Below are 17258 nucleotides of genomic sequence, written 5' to 3' on the forward strand. Positions count from 1 at the left end.
CTTAGGAGTGGGGCTTAAAAAGGATTTGGTGATGGCAGCTAAGGATATGTGGGAAGGGACTAAGCAAAACATAACACAAAAACTGAGAAACTGAAAGCTTTTGCTTATGAATATGGATAGTAAGATAAAAGCAATGAAAACATTTTAGTCCCTTTAGTTTTATCTACAAGTCAGGCATATTTTTATCAACCAGAGGATTAATTATGGGGGAAAGAGTCAAGTAGGATAAGCTGATCCTTCCAACAGAACAAGGTAGTTTAGGATTACCTGATTTGAGGGGATATTTTAGAGATACAGAGTTAAGGCTCATATACATAAAACAAGCCAAAGGCTATAACTAAAAGGGGAAAGGGATGATAGTGAAATGGGAGAAATTTCAAGAAATAAGGAGAGAGTGAGGTTTTGAATGCAGACCCTTAAGGAGAATACAAACAGCTGTACAGAATACTATATTCATAAAGTATCAGAAAGTATTCTAAAAACTAAGCCAACATGAGAATAGAGAAAGGAGATTTTGCCAATAGGGATGACTGCAGTTAACAGTACAGGGAATAGGCAAGAGGGGGTTAATTTAGTAGAGAAAATCAGCAAAGGAACCAAGGTATTCGAAGTGAATAACTAGACAGGGAAAGGTAAAAGACTGGAAAAAGCTAAGAAGACATTTGGACCGCAGGCTAAAGACTGCCTTCCCTATCATGGATTGACATCAAAGTATAAGCAAAAAGAAAGGGATAGGGGAATCCTAAGTAAAAGACCTGTTCTAGTAGAGTTTTTAGTGCTACTGTTAAAAAATGGATAATTCATACGGCATATAAAATATTGCACAACTATAGGAATCAGTCAGAGGCAGTTAGAAAAGACTGGGAAGAGAGACTGTATAAATAATACAAAATGAAACATTAGGAGGACATATGCATGGCTCCCAGGTATGCAACAATGTCTAGAAGATTTAAAATGTTTGCTTGGCAGTGTTTGCATAGGTATTTTTATACTCCAAGCAGGCTCCAAATTTTTTTCCTCAGGCAGATTCCAAATGTTGGAAAAATACGTCTCAACCTCTCAAGGAATCTGGACAAAGCCTAAAATAACAGGGGACAAAGGGTCAAAAATAGGGACAGATTTTAAATGTTGCTCTTTTAAATTTAGAAAGTTCCTAGAATAACACGATTTGTGTTAGCATGCATTTTCTGAAGGATATGAAGTCTGAAACTTAAATGTATGTTATTATTTAGTGAATTTAATCCATGGTGATTTTCCAGTAAATCACAAATTTTATGAGGAACAGACCAAAAATATGAGGCAAAAATCGGGACATTATGTGAAAATCTGTACAGTTGAAAGGTATGGTTGGAGATATGAGGGGGAAAAAAGACATAATCGGGAACATATGTTCTGAGAGTGTAATGAGTTGGTAGACTTCAAAAACTCCCTACAAAGTACTTTGTCAGAAATACTGGATGAGCAAATGGGTACATTTTTTTTAGCTGGGATTCAAGATCTGAATTGCCTAGACATACTAAGGCCTTGCTATGTTTAATTCTAGTGGCTACCTAAAAAAAAAAAATACTAGAAAATGGAAATTAAAATCTAAACCAAATGTATTTAAAGCACTGACTATTCTAACAAAGATAAAATAACTGGAAGTACGATTTTTAGAAAAGGGTAGGAGCAAATTAAATAGACATTGTGAAAACAATACATGCAGAATAATGTTTTGGAGGAAGAGCAAAATTTACGGCAAGTTAGTAACTGAGGAATTTATGTAATGTTGGACTGATAAAAGTTATACAAAAATATATGTGATGTATAAAGTTTGTAACAAAGAATATGTTAATATGGTTTGTTTTCTTTATATAAATGTATGTTTGCTTATGTCTTAAGCGATAATTCAATAAAGGTGTTAAAACCATTATGGGTAAACAGGAAGGGGCTAGTAGCTTAGTTAAGTTTTATATGCCTAGCTGCCTGATGCCTAGAGGCACAAGTCCTGCTACTGACAATGATAGAGCTCCTCATACAAGATATGTTAGTAAATTGTCAGGCTGATCATATCAGTGCATCTTCACAGAAAAGATTCTTGTAGTACTACTCGCTAATCAGTTCTTCATGGAACAGATTCTTGTAGCACTACTTGCTAATCAGTACATCTTCATGGAAAAGATTCTTTTAGTACTACTCGCTAATCAGTACATCTTCATGGAAAAGATTCTTGTAGTACTACTTGTTAGTTCTGAGTGGCTTCTACTCACAATTCAAGGACATTAGTCATCATCCAGCTTCTTGTTCAAGATGTCAAAGGTTCCATACACAAGGGTAACACCAATCTAGAACCTGTTTTCTCAATATCATCTGTGATTCCGGCATATAAAATCACTGTTATCTCATGTTATTTTCAGATTTTACAGAGAAAAGCTTTTTAATGCCAACTACTGCAATGAATTCATAACACTGAGAGCAACAAAACTATATATAGGGATGACCTTAATCTGAGCCATCAGGAGAATAGGTTTTTGGTGTTGTATTAAAAAAAAAAAAAAACAGTCAAATCCTTTTTTTTTTAGGTTTATGATGGATAAGAAAAAGTAATCAGAATCTGAAAGCATATGAAATGCTTTCTGGATTAGTTTAGGGGTCTGAAAAATAAAATGAAGGAGTTGGAGGCTAGGATAGCATGTGTGCCTTATGACATTTTACTTATCACAAAAATCTGGTTCAGAAAGAGGAAAATACTTCAAACCTTGGGTATCATATGCAGAGCAGTGAGGAAAGGTGGGAGCATTTCTATTTATGTACCATCAGGATTTACATTTAATAAATGAATGACTATGGAGGACTGGAAACCATTAGTGGTAAGAATAACAGCTGGGAAAGACTCTTTCTATAGGCTGTCTCATATTTGAAATTAGACCTGGAAATTAAGTTAGGCCAGAGTATTGACGACTTATAACAACTATGATTTGATTGCAGGGGATAAAAATGCCCTGGGTGTAGACTGGACTGTGCAGTCTTGCAAATCTGGCTTAACACTAAATTTCAGTTTCTGAACTGTGTAATCAAACCTGAATTAAGGAAAATAACCACCTCTGTGTGCTACTTAACTCATTGCAGCAGAGTGTACCTCCAGATGTTTCTGCAGTTACCTCCTACTTCTCCTCTAGGCATCAAATATTGCTTGTTCATATTTGCATTAATAATTCCAAAACTATGCTACATACAAGATATCAGGATATCTTATCTTGAAGCATACATGATGGCAAACACAACTGTATTGATATGTCAATGAGTATTTGTTAGAACTGTAAGGTGATAACTTCATTTTTTTAAAGGCTCAAGCCACACCCAGTGGGAGTTAAAGGTACACACTCAAAAGAGCTGTACTGGAGGTAATGAGACTGCTAGACAGGTATGAAGTAGTAAACTAGTAGACAGTCCTACTGGGAAATTTTAGTTATGATTTCACTGCAATAAAATGATGGGCGATAATGGACAATGATAATGGTAAGTTATTAACAATGCTACAAAAGTCTTGTTCTCTCTCCCTCTTGAAAAATGCAAGTACCTCACACAGCTGTACTGCCTGCATTCAGGGAATACAGCTTCTGTACCTCACATAACTGTAATATTTTCAGGAAAGGCTTATGTATTAATTAATATTGTTTACTTTAAGACAGAATACAAAGCAGTTTTTATAAAAGGACAAGTGAGTACAGAACTAAGATCTGATCTCTTAATACAAGAGTGCCTCTTCTTTCAGACTGTGCATCTAAGATAGATGTACAGATGCTACATCACCCTCTCATCCTTCCCTTCCTCTCATTCCTGCCATTAACATTCACTGCTCCCCATCCCCTTGTCCTCTCTCCCGCATCCTCCTTTACATTTGTATTTATTGTATTACTCCCTGTGAATCTGCTATAGCTGGCTGTTTATTTCATTTAAAATAATTCTACTATGCTTTACTGTAAACTTTGTTCTAACATCAAATCTATGTATTGCTCTGCATATTATTTTCTTCCCGGCTAAGCAAGACTGGAAAAAGAGAAAATAAAGGCAAATTACAAAGGAACAATGGGGAGAAGTCTGTAGGGTTCTCATGCATGCAACAAAGTCCGGAAGGTTTAGGATTTTTTGCACAGATGTATTTGCATAATATTTTATACCTCAAATAAACTTCACAGAATTTTCCTCAGGTAAACAGCAAAATGTTGGAGATGTGAAGAAGAAAGAGATAAATAGGAACATGTTTTTGGGAATGCAATGAGATGGCAGATTTTAAAAATTCCGTGCCAAGTACTTTGACAGAAATGCTGGAGGAACAAATGGTAGCAGCAAAGTAAATGTATTCTTTTGAGTTGGCTTATAGGATCTGAATTGCCTAAACACACAAGAGTCTTATCTAAAGTTAATGCTACTGAGTGCCAAAAAAGCAATTATTAGAAAATTAAAATCAGCATTTAAACCAGTCAAAAAGTACAGTTTTGTACCTACCATAAATGTAGATGTCCGATAGGTATGCATCTGCAGTCATACCATATGGGTTGTCCTGCCTCAGGCAGCCCTTTGGTCGGCCGGATTCCAAAGTCTGGGTCTGGCCTCGGCTGATGTCGCACTTCACCCGACGTCATAGCTCCTGGGGTATAAAGGCATCAGCCGACGCCATTTTCCTCAGTGTTTCTTGCCCCAGATGCCAGGTGCCCTCTAGGAAGGCTAAATTTGGATAAAAGTAGAAAATTCCAAACAGTAGAAAGCAAAAAGTATATATACATATATACATACAAGCAAATACACCATAATAGATTCCCCCAGCTAGCTAAGAGAGGGGTAAGTACCCTAGGAATACCACGGAGGGGAAGGCGGGTGGGTAATCCTGACTGCAGATGCATACCTATCGGACATCTACATTTATGGTAGGTACAACACTGTACTATGTCCTTCAAGGATGCATCTGCAGTCATAACATATGGGTAGAATACCATTGCCAAACTGGGGGAGGAGGCACTAAGATAATGATGGTGTAGTTAAGATCCCTTGTAAAACTGCAGTTGCAAAGCCTGCTCGGGATCTGGAGTATAAAGGAAGATTGTAATGCTTGGCAAATGTATGCATGGAGCTCCAAGTAGCAGCTTCTAAAATGTCTTTGGTAGCCACTCCTCGTAGGAAAGCTGTTGTTGTGGCTGTAGCTCTTGTGGAGTGAGGCCTGATATTTTCAGGAGTTGTCTTTCCATGAAAAGAGTAGCAGAATCGAATGCAATTTCCTATCCATTTTGAAATTGTCTGTTTGGAAATTGCTTTTCCTTGCACTCCTGTTGCATATGCTACCAGAAGCTGGTCAGTTTTTCTGCTGGTCTTAGTTCTGTCCAGATAGTAGCGCAGTTGTCTATGTACATCCAAGGTGTGTAGTAGTTTTTCCCCCCTGTTCTGTGGGTTAGGGAAGAACGTAGGTTTTACATTTTTGATCCCTCTTAGAAATTGTCTGAGGAGAGGATGAGAGAAGATAGGAGGATCCATGTTGTACTCTGCTGAAATTGCTGAAGCATGAATCTTAATGGAAGAATAGGACAGGCCATTGTGGAACAGTTCTGCTAAGTATTCTAGGATGTGTGCTAGGTTTGCCAGTGTGACATTTGTTCCCTTTGATGCACTCCAAATGAGGAATCTCTTCCATTTGGCTGAGTATGTTTTCCTTGTGGAGGGTCTGCGAGCCTCCAGGATAATGTCCTTGACCCTCTGAGATAAAACAGGTTGGTTTTGTTTTATGCAATTTTCCAGGCAGTTAGCTGCAGCGTTTTCAAGTTTGGATGCAGGGTCTTGTAGTTGTTCTGCGTTAGAAGTAAAGGCCATAGAGGTAGAGGCCATGAGTTCGTCCGAGACATGCTTCTCAGTAGCGGTACCAATGCTGCCTTGGCCAGTCTGGAGCTATCAGAATTACCTTTGGCTGTTCCTCCCTGATCTTCAGTAGAACTTTGTACATCAATGGGAGAGGTGGAAAGGCATAAACTCTCAGGGCCTTCCAGCTGAAAGAACGGTAGTCCACCCTCCGGGCTTGTGGGTGGTATTCTCTTGAGCAGAATTTCTTCAGTTGGTGGTTGAGTGGGTAGGCGAACAGGTCTATCTCTGGCATTCCCCATTTCTTTGTTATGTTTTTGAAGATGTCTGGATGCAGCATCCATTCGTGAGCATCCGTGGTAGTTCTGCTTAATCTGTCTGCTAGTGAATTCTCTTTTCCTGGTACGAATCTGGCCTGCAGTTGAATGTTGAGATTCAGGCCTAGGTTCCACAGGTCCATTGCCATCCGGCATAGAGGGTAGGAATGCGTGCCTCCCTGTTTGTTGATGTACCACATGACTGTGGTATTGTCCGTCCTTATCAGCAGGTGTCCTTGCTGGAGGAATGATTTGAATGCCTCGATTGCATGCTTCACTGCCAGCATCTCCTTTAGATTTATGTGTAGAGTCAGCTGGTCTTGGGACCATAGGCCTTGGATACACTTGTCTTCCATGTGTGCCCCCCAGCCTAGGTCTGAGGCGTCCGTGGTGATGGTCTGCCTTGGTTGTGGTTTGTGGAAAGGCAACCCTCTGTTGGTCTGGCAGGCCTGAGCCCACCACAGGAATTCTTTTTTCAGGCATGGAATGATTGGTATCATGGTTTCTAGACTGTGTCTGTGTTGAGACCATACATTCCTTAGATACCACTGTAATTTTCTCATATGCAGCCTGGCATGTGGGATCAAGATTATGCAGGATGCCATGTAACCCAGGGCCTGCAGGACTTTCCTTGCAGTAAGCTGAGTTTGTCTTGTCAATGCCATGAAGTAGACTGGTAGTTGCTTTTGTTTTTCTTCTGTGAGAAAAGCCATCTGAGTTATTGTGTCCAGTTCTGCACCCAAAAATGTCATCCTTTGGGATGGCACTGTATGTTGACTGTGTATCCCAAGGCTTGCAGCAGTTGTATGACATAGGCCAAATCCTTTATTATTTTTGTCTTGTTGTCCGCTTGTATTAGGCAGTCGTCCAGGTATGGGTAGATTTGAATTCCCTGAAGCCTGCAATGTGCAATTACTGATGCCAGGCATTTCGTGAATACTCTGGGTGCAGTAGATAAGCCAAAGGGCAATGCTGAGAATTGATAATGCTCTGATCCTGCAAGAAATCTGAGGTGTCTTCTGCAATCTGGTCATATAGGGACGTGCAGGTATGCCTCCTTGAGATCTAGAGTCATCAGCCAAGACTCCTTGCCCAACATGGGAAGAAGTTGCTGTAGGGTCAGCATCTTGAATTTTGGTACAATGAGATAGGTGTTCAGTGCGGACAAGTCGAGAATAGGCCTCCATTGAGTTTCTTTTCTTGGTACAAGGAATAGTCTGGAGTAAAATCCTTGGCCTTGTTCCATAGATGGTACCTTTTCTATTGCTCTCATCCTTAGTAAGTTGATGATTTGTTTTAGAGCCTCTGACTTCTGGCTTGGTGGAAGGTTTGGCATTCCTCTCTTTTTTGGTAAAGTGTGGAAGTGAAACCTGTAGCCTTTGTCTATTGTTTGCAAAGTCCATTTGTCTCCTGTAATGCAATGCCAGTTTTTTGAAAATAAAGCTAGCTTTCCGCCCAAGGGTGCTTCCAGTTGTTCCCTGGTAGGCGGAATCAGAGCCAAGTCATTGTGTCTGTCCTGTGGAAGTGGTTGCAGTCGCAGCTGTGGCGGTACCCCTCTGGTTGGCAGGTTGCCACTGACGGCCCCTGTAGGCACCCCTTGATTGACCTCTGCCTCTTGGGTGTCTATTTCTGCCTCTCTGTGCTCTGGAGGTGTCTGGAAAGGACCAATTCTTTGAAGGCCAATTTCTGCTGAACCTCGGAGGTTGGACCTGCAGAAAATCCTTGACTGTTTGCACAGATTTTGCTTTTTCTTCCACTTTCTTTAGAACCTCCTGTGCAGGTGAGCCAAATAAACTTTGTTTCTCCATAGGGGCATCTAGGAGTTTAGACTTAACATGGTCTGGCAAGGATTGCTCTTTTAGCCAGGCATGCCTTCGAATCACTGCTCCAGTCATAGCTGATCTAAATGAAGCCTCCAGTGCATCATAGCCACATTTTAAGAAATGATTACTGACCTGCTGAGAGTTGTGTACCAAATCCTGAAGGGACTTACGGTCTAAAGGTTCAGGAGAGGAAAGCTTTTTATTCAGCTGATCTAACAAAAATTCCTGGTACTGTATCATATGAAATTGACAGTTTAAAGCCCTGGCAGAAAGAGTAGCAGATGTATAAACCTTTTTACCCCATCTCTCTAATGCTCTTGATTCTCTTTCAGAGGGTAGGGGGTTTTTGGCAGAGGCAGCTGCAACACCCTTAGGGCCCTGAGAAATGGTTTCTGGGTCTGCAGCATGGGCCTTATACAAGTGGAAGTGAGAATCTGGGACCCTGTAATATCTGTCAGGTTTGGCAGGGGCCGGGGGAAGAGAATCAGGGGCAGAACTGGCATCATTGTATGCATTATCAACAACTGATAGTACAGGTGGTATGGCTAAAGGCCTATGCTGTGGCAAGTGTAAAAAAGTCCTTAGCCTTTTCCTAGAATCAGAAAAATCCTGACCCTGCTATTGGAAGTGTTCCCTCACTGAGTGTAGAGTTTCCCCAAATGAAAATTCTTCTGGGGGGGAGGCAGAAGGAATGGAGTCTTCTGCATCCGAATCCTCATAAGGTGAGTACGGTCCTTCCTGATGGTCTGATAAATCTGATCCATCCGAGGAATAGTCAGAGGAGAGAGGTTCAGGGGGTTCAGTCCTAGGCCTTTTTTCAGGAGGGGGTTGTGAGGCCCTGTCTGGGTGAGGTTGGGATCCCCTGATCAGAGAAATAAGGTCCTCAGCAAGCCTGAGAATCTGAGAACTTGAGGAAGGTCTGTGAGGGGGAGCTTTTGTAGGTAAGGCCTTGGAAAGTTTAGCTGCTTTAGCCCTGGAGAAGGCCTTAATAGACATAGAAGCAGGGGGTCTAGCTGCCCCACGTGCAGGAGTAGAGATGTTCAACGGAATGGTGTCCGACAATTCTTGTGTGCCTGCTTCTTCGGTAGGAATTTCTGTAGCCGACTCAGCCGGGGCCTCTGTGGCCTCGGTTGTCGGAGGCATGCTTTCGGCCGAAGGAAGAACCGAGGACTCGGTTTCAGCCGAAACCGAGACACTCGCGGTAGGCCTAACCTTGGTTTCAGCCGAAACCGTGGGCCGCGAGTGTCGGTCCTTTTCCTTGCGTTTTTTGGCTAAATGTGTAGTCGGAGTCTCAGATGGCATTTTATATGCAAAAGCGAGACCAAAAAACTCTTCTGCAAACTCCGACCGACGTCTAAGTGTCCGTCGGTTGAAGGAAGCACAGGCTAAACAAGCTGATACGTCGTGGTCTGGGCCTAAGCAAGGAAGGCAGTAAGAGTGGAAATCCTTATGAGGTATTTGTTTCCCACAAGTTAAACAATTATTTACTTTGTCTGACATCGGCTGAGGCAAGAAAGAGTCCCCAACGGGGTACTTAGCTTTTTTAGAAGTCTTCGGTAGCTGAAATCTCTGGATCTGACCGACCGGCACTTGCGAACAGCTTCTGCTTCGGGCACCGCGCGGCAAGAAAGACTGGGGAAAATGGCGTCGGCTGATGCCTTTATACCCCAGGAGCTATGACGTCGGGTGAAGTGCGACATCAGCCGAGGCCAGACCCAGACTTTGGAATCCGGCCGACAGAAGGGCTGCCTGAGGCAGGACAACCCATATGTTATGACTGCAGATGCATCCTTGAAGGACATCATATATTCTGAATGCTGTAAAGAAAGTAAAAGAACTTGAAGAGGGAACTTCACAGAAATAAATGGAATCTGGGGGAACAGTACACGGTAGAATATTGCTCATGACGAGGAATGAGGTTTAAGGGAAGGCAGGTATTAGGCAATGTAATACTGGAGTGAATAATAAATGTTAAAAAGAACACAAGTATACTTCACAACAGTAATAATGAAGACTCTTATTAAGGTTTGTTTCCTTTTTATTAAATGCATAAGAACTCATGTTTCAATTTAAAATGTGATTAGCTAATAAACAGGTGGGATCAGATCTCTTTTCCGTATAAATAAATGAAAGTATAAAGTAAGTTTAGTAAATGTAAACAATCGATTGGGTCACTACTTTGAACATATGCTGAACTAAACCATTTTTAAAATAAGCAGCATAAGTAGTAGCAGCTCTGTTAGTAAGTGTTCTGACAACACCTGACTGCATTTTATTATCCCTACTAAATAAAAGGAAGTACAGTGAGTTAGACACTTGAAGTACTTTTTGTAAGATGTATGCCTCACTTCTCCTTCAAAAAGAATTGAATATTTGTTCTGACATGCTTGATTCTCTTCAATATAACATCTGAGCTCTATATGCATATCCAGGGCATGTAATGCATCTTTTCTTTCTTCACAAGTTCTTTAAGCTTACAGCAAAGAGAGACCATCAAGACGCTCAGCCATATCTTCTTATTTCAGAAAAACAGTGGAAATGGAAATTGAAATAACTATAACATATGTAGCAGACAACACTTTAAGCATGAAATATGGATAGTTTAAGTCACTTTGAAAATGTTGAAAACTATGGATATTTTTAATACTGTCGAGTTTACAGCTACTAGAAATAGTTTTCCAAGACAGAAACATAATGGCATGCAAGAAGAAACACTAGAAATACACCTGCTGTAGAATAAAAAGACAGAATGCCTTATAAAGATGATTTAAATATGTAGCAGCACAATAACAAGGCAGGAAACACAAGTTATATACACTGTTCTACTTTTTCCAAGTTGAAGGCATTGTGTATCATAAGAAAACAAAAATCACTTCTGTAGAAAGGCAGAACTGCTGGCTTTAAAAGCCAATCCTCTATTCATGTACGTTAAAACTTCTGAGGCTTGGATTGAGAGCAATCTCTTTGTTGCCATAATAGTGTCTGCAAACAGGTAAAGATAATGATCTATAACAGTGGGTGGATTTGGCATAATGGTTAAGACCTTTGCCTTATAGACAATAGGTACACGGTTTGATTCCAACTTTGGGTTACTAGCAAAGCTTAAAAGGGCCCTTCAGAGCTGCTAACCTAGTATTCACTTATGAATCTATGAAACCTATGAATGAATCTAAAACAAATGTGAATCATGGATGTCTAGTTTCCTGATTACAAGGAAGAGCAGGAAGGCATAATACAAGTAGTGAATCCAAAGAAAGTGTTTTCTTTCCACACTTTTGGATGATAGGGAAAGGACAAAAAGCTTGTGTTGTTCTGTGATGGAAAGAGACCTACCCAATGGGTTCCCACACAAATTTGCTAGGCTACTGAATACTGACCTGGTCATTTGCTTCTTGTGATTCAATCCAGTAATGTTAATAACCTGTTTAATGTGAGACAGGGTTTCTGTATGGAATTATTACATTATGGCTTTACATCCACTTCCAAACATTTGTAGCCTTTATGCCAAGGGGATTCTTATGACCTGCCCACCTCCTGAAAGCCTTTGCAATTATTGGTAACACCAAATCACTTCTTAGACAGATTACACAGATCCTATACAACCAACAGATTTGGCATGCATCTCATAACATTATAAACTAATGCAGACTTTCCAAAAATAAAATAACCATTGCAGTGAACAGTTCAATTCTATTAGAAGTTGAATCATTTGCTGTAAGTGTACACCGATCCCTAAACTTTTAAACAAATGGAACACTATACTTACATTTCAACTGTATTGAAAAACTGCCAACAATTTGTCAGTAATCTACGTAAGAAAACAATTATTTACATAAGTATACTTTATTGAAAAGGATGTTAACGTAAGCTCATGGGAAAAGCTCCACATACACTTATAAGGCAATAACCAACTTCATTCAAGTCAGGGTTATAGCATAGCTAGAACTTAACTGAAACTGTGTGTGTAAAAAGTACAGTTGTGTACCTACCATAAATGTAGATGTTCGAGTGTATTCACTGTTGCAGTCATTACACTTGGATTATCCTGCTGGCAGGCTACCCGCAGTCGGCCAGAGTTCCAAAGTCTAGGTCCGGCGTTGGTTGCTGTCGCCTCTTCCCTGACGTCAGTGCGCCAGGGGTATAAAAAGTGCAACTGACGCCATTTTCTTCAGTTTTTCTTGCCCCAGATGTCAGGTGCCCCCAAATAGAAAGGCGGAAAAAATAAAAATATGCCAAAAAGCATGCATGTACTAATATAAACATTTCCTTCATCTACAAGCAAATACACCACATAGGTTGTATAGAGTTGAGAAGTACAGAAAAGTCCCAGCAATGAAAAGGGGGATGGTGGGTGGGTAACCTGGACTGCAATAGTGAATACACTCGAACATCTACATTTATGGTAGGTACACAACTGTACTATGTTCATCGTGTTTCACTGTTGCAGTCATTACACTTGGGTTGAATCCCAAAGCTGAGGTTGGGTGGCTGGGCCTAAATAGGATTAGGAGAGGCTACCAGGCCCTGCAGAACTGCACTGGCAAAGCCTGCTCTGGATTTAGAGTAGAGAGGTAAGTGGTAGTACTTGGTGAAAGTGTGCAGTGAACTCCAGGTTGCAGCTTCTAAAATGTCTTTGGTTGGTACTCCTCTGAGAAAGGCTGCTGAAGTGACTGCTGCTCTGGTAGAATGTGGCCTAATGCCCTTAGGCACTGATTTGCCATGTTGTGCATAACAGAAGCGAATGCAGTGTCCTATCCATTTTGAAATTGTCTGCTTTGAGATAGGCTTTCCTTGTGATCCTGCAGCATAGGCTACAAACAGTTGCTCAGTTTTTCTGAAAGCTTTTGTTTTGTCCAAGTAGAATCGTAGCTGTCTATGTCCAAAGCGTGCAGAAGTCTCTCCCCTTTATTCTGGGGATTTGGATAGAAAGTTGGTAGATGAATGGTTTGGTTAAGAGCCACAATGGAAACCACCTTTGGCATGAATGTTAGGTTTGTCCTAAGAGAGACCCTGTCCTGGTGAAAAATGATGAAAGGTTCCACTGCCATTAATGCCTGTAACTCTGAGACTCTTCTTGCTGAAGTTATTGCTAGGAGCAGGGCAGTTTTCCATGATAAGAATTTTATATCAGCTGTGCTGGCTGGTTCAAAAGGAGGCAGTGTGAGCTTTTCTAAAACAAAATTGAGATCCCAAGTAGGTATTGGTGCTCTCCTTGGGGGTCTTATGTTTTTTTGCCCCTCTGAGGTACTGCCTTAGTAGTGGATGTGAAAAAAATAGGAGATTCCGTACTGTAATGAGCTGAAATGGCAGAGGCATGGTTAATAGATGAGAAGGATTGGCTTTTGTCCAGCATCTCAGTTAGGTATTGTAAAATCTGAGGTATATTTGGAACAAGTGGTTCGAGCCCTTGTGCCTGGTTCCAAGCACAGAATCTCTTCCATTTTTCTGCATAAGATTTCCTAGTGCTGGGCCTCCTGGCTTCTAAAATGACATCCATAACAGCTTTAGAGAGAGGAGTGGTCTGAGTGGCTACATTATCTGCCATGCTGCCAGATTTAAGGTTCTGAGTTGACTGTGCAGAATCCGATTGTTTTGTTGAGTCAGATGATGAGGAATTTCAGGTAAAGGCCAGGCTGGGCCTTGAGACAAGCTTTTTAGGATTGGGTACCAGTGCTGGCGTGGCCAGTCTGGGACAATCAGGATCATTTTTGGCCTCTCTTGTCTGACTTTCAGGAGCACCTTGGGAAGAAGAGGCAGTGGAGGGAAGGCATAAACTGTCAGGGTTTTCCAGCTGAATGATACAGCATCCACTTTCCATGCTTGTGAGTGATAAGTTCTTGTGCAGAATTTCTGTAGTTGGCAGTTGTGAGGGGAGTCAAAAAGATCTATGTCTGGGCGTCCCCATTTCCTTGTTATCATGCTGAACACCTGTGGATTTAGTTTCCATTCGTGAGGATCCATGAGATTTCTGCTTAGCTCATCTGCCAGTGTATTTTTCGCTCCTGGTAGGAATTGTGCCTGCAGATGTACTTGATAGGTCAGTGCTGTGTTCCACAAAGTCATGGCTTGCCTGCAGAGGGGGTGGGAATGTGTGCCCCCTTGCTTGTTTATGTACCACATAACTGTGGTTTTGTCCGTCTTTATTAATAGTTGTCCTGGATGTAGTAGGTCTTTGAAAGCTGTCAGGGCATTCTGTACAGCTAGCATCTCTTTTTGATTGATGTGAAGATGCATTTGTTCCTTGGGCCACGTGCCCTGAATACATTTTCCTGCCATATGTGCCCCCAGGCATAATCCGATGCATCTGTTGTTATTGTCTGCCTGACTGTGGGTAAGGGGAAAGGCTGTCCCTTGTTGTGGTGACAGGCCTGGGACCATCATCGAAACTCCTCTTGTAGGCAGGGAATTAAAGTTATTATTGTTTCCAGGCTGTGGCAATGTTGAGTCCAAACACTTTTTAGATACCATTGTAGTTTCCTCATATGCAGTCTTGCATATGGAATTAGTAGAATGCAGGGTGCCATGAAGCCCAGGGCCTGCAGAATTTTTCTTGCAGGGAGCTGGGTCTTTGTTGCCATCATTTGAAAGTAATGAGTCAGTTGCCTTTGCTTGTCTGGCGTGAGATAAGCCATCTGGGCAGTTGTATTTAACCTTGCACCCAGGAATATTATCTCTTGTGAGGGCACTAGTTTTGATTTATTTTCATTTACTGTGTATCCTAGGCAAATTAGTAATCTTTTTACAAACGCCAGATGCTTTAGAAGAATGCCCTTGCTCTCTGCTTGAATAAGGCAGTCATCCAAGTAGGGATATATTTGAATTCCTCTGTCTGCAAAATGCAATTACTGGTGCCAGGCATTTTGTGAAGACCCTGGGCGCAGTAGATAAGCCAAAGGGCAGTGCAGAGAATTGGTAATGCATTGAGCCAGCTATGAATCTGAGGTATCTTCTGCAAGATTGTCTGACTGGGACATGCAGGTATGCCTCCTTGAGGTCCAAGTTACTAACCAAGCCTTCTTGCCCAGCATGGGTAGAAGTTGCTGCAGTGTTAACATTTTGAATTTTGGAACATCCAGGAAAGTATTTAGGATTGACAAGTCCAGTATTGGTCTCCAGGCTTTGTCCTTTCTGGGTACTAGGAAAAGTCTTTAGTAAAATCCTTGTCCTTGCTGTGGTACTCTTTGAATAGCTCCCATGTCCATGAGAGCAGCAATTTGTTTTTGTGCCTCTGCCCACTGGTTTTGTGGCAGGTCCGGCATACCTTCTGATTTTGGAAGGGTGTGAAAGTGTAACCTGTAACCCTGAGAAACAATATTCAGTACCCATTTATCCTGGGTGATTATGTGCCAATTTTGTGAGAAAAGTGCTAGCTTTCCCCCTAGGGGTGCTGCCAAAAGGTAAGTGCTCGGCATTTGTAGAGGGAAGTCATTGGGACTGTTTCCTATAAGGCTGTGACTTGTCTTCTCCGACTTTGGGGGCTGAAGCACCCCATTGTTTAGGTCTGTAGGAGCCTTGGGGCTGAGATCTGCCTCTTGGACGTCTGTATCTGCCTCTTTGTGGCCTGACACTGGAAAGGACCAATTTTTTGAGGGCCAGTTTCTGCTAAAACTAGGTTGTTGAACCTGTAAGAAATCCTTTACTGTCTGCATTGATTTTGCTTTATCCTCCATTTTCTTTAACACCTCTTCTACCTTAACACCAAACAAAGTATCATGCTGTAGTGGAGCATCCAATAATTTTACTTTAACATGTTCAGGTAAACTTTGTTCTTTCAACCAAACATGCCTTCGAATGACAGAGCCTGTAACTGCAGCTCTACAAGATGCCTCTAATGAATCAAAACGACATTGCAGAGTATGCTTTCTCACTTGTTCAGCTGCATGCAATAAATCCTGCATTTCCTTACTGTCAGGACTTTCTGAGTTTGTAAGCATTTTCTGTTTTAACAAAGACATGAGGTACTGCTGATATTTAAACATGCAAAACTGGCAGTTTAAAGCCCTTACAGTTAAAGTAGCAGAAGTGTAAACTTTTCCCCCCCATCTATCCAGAGCTCTGGAATCCCTATCAGAGGGGACAGGATTTTTAGCAGTGGAAGCCTTAACCCCTTTGGGACTCTGAGAAATTGTTTCTGGGTCCGCAGCAGGGTTTTTGTAAAGAGATTTATGAGAGTCAGGGACTCTGTAGTACCTGTCTGGCTTGACTGGTGCAGGGGGTATAGAATCAGAAGACAGACTGGATTCAGAGAAAACATCAACAACAATATCAAGCACAGGGGGAATAGCCAGGGGCCTGTGCTGAGGCAATAAAAGAAAGTCTCTGAGCCTTTTCTTGGATTCTGAGTAATCCTGGCTCTCCCAATGGAAATGCTCCCTCATGGTGTGCAGGGTTTCCCCATAAGAATAATCCTCAGGCGGAGAGGCTGAAGGTATAGATTCTTCTGCATCAGAGTCCTGACAGGGAGGGAGAGAATATCCCTGATCCGAAGAGGAATCAGAGAAAACAGAAACCTGGTCAGAGGAATCATAGTCAGTATCTTGCCTAGGCCTTTTATCAGGAGGGGGATGGGAACCCCTGATCAAAGTAATTAGGTCTTCGGCCATTTTAAGCATCTGTTTCTTTGGCATGGATGACTGTCCAGGAGAATGCTGTACTTGTTTCCTTGTCTTTAATGGTGTTTTTGACTTTGCCTTGGTTGCTGCAGTGGACTTTATAGTAAGCTGTGAAGGTCTGAAAACACCCTCAGAAGCCGAAGCCTGCTCAGCAGCTCCGGACCCATCTGAGGGAATAGTTTCCGCAGGCCCAATACCTTGAGTTTCCACAGGCCTAGGTGTCTCCACGTGGGTGTCGAATACGGCCTGTGGCTCTGAGGTAGCAGGTGTCAGGGGCTGCGAAAGCGCCTCACTGAGAACCGGCGACTGGCCTAGAAGAGGCTTCGTCGTCGGTTTTGGACCTCAGATGCCTGTCCTTTTCTTTGTCTTTGCGTTTTTTATGAATTCCGGTCGTCGGTTGTTCTGACGGCATTATGTAGTTAAACCTTCGGCCAAAGTAATGTAAAGCAAAATCAAACTGACGCTTAATAGTGCGTTTGTTGAATCTAGCACAAAACTGACTACTAGTAACGTCGTGGTCAGGGCCTAGGCAAGGAATACAGTAAGAGTGAAAGTCCTTATGAGGTATTTGCTTCCCACAAGAAATACAATTATTAACTTTTACTGACATCGGTCTGGAGCAAGAAAAAATTTCCCTAATGGGGTACTTAGCTTTATTGATGACTTCGGTTCTGAACTTC

The sequence above is a fragment of the Protopterus annectens genome, chromosome 3.part1, assembly GCF_019279795.1.
Source record: "Protopterus annectens isolate FY-2018-M chromosome 3.part1, PAN1.0, whole genome shotgun sequence".
NCBI classification, from domain to species: domain Eukaryota; kingdom Metazoa; phylum Chordata; order Ceratodontiformes; family Protopteridae; genus Protopterus; species Protopterus annectens.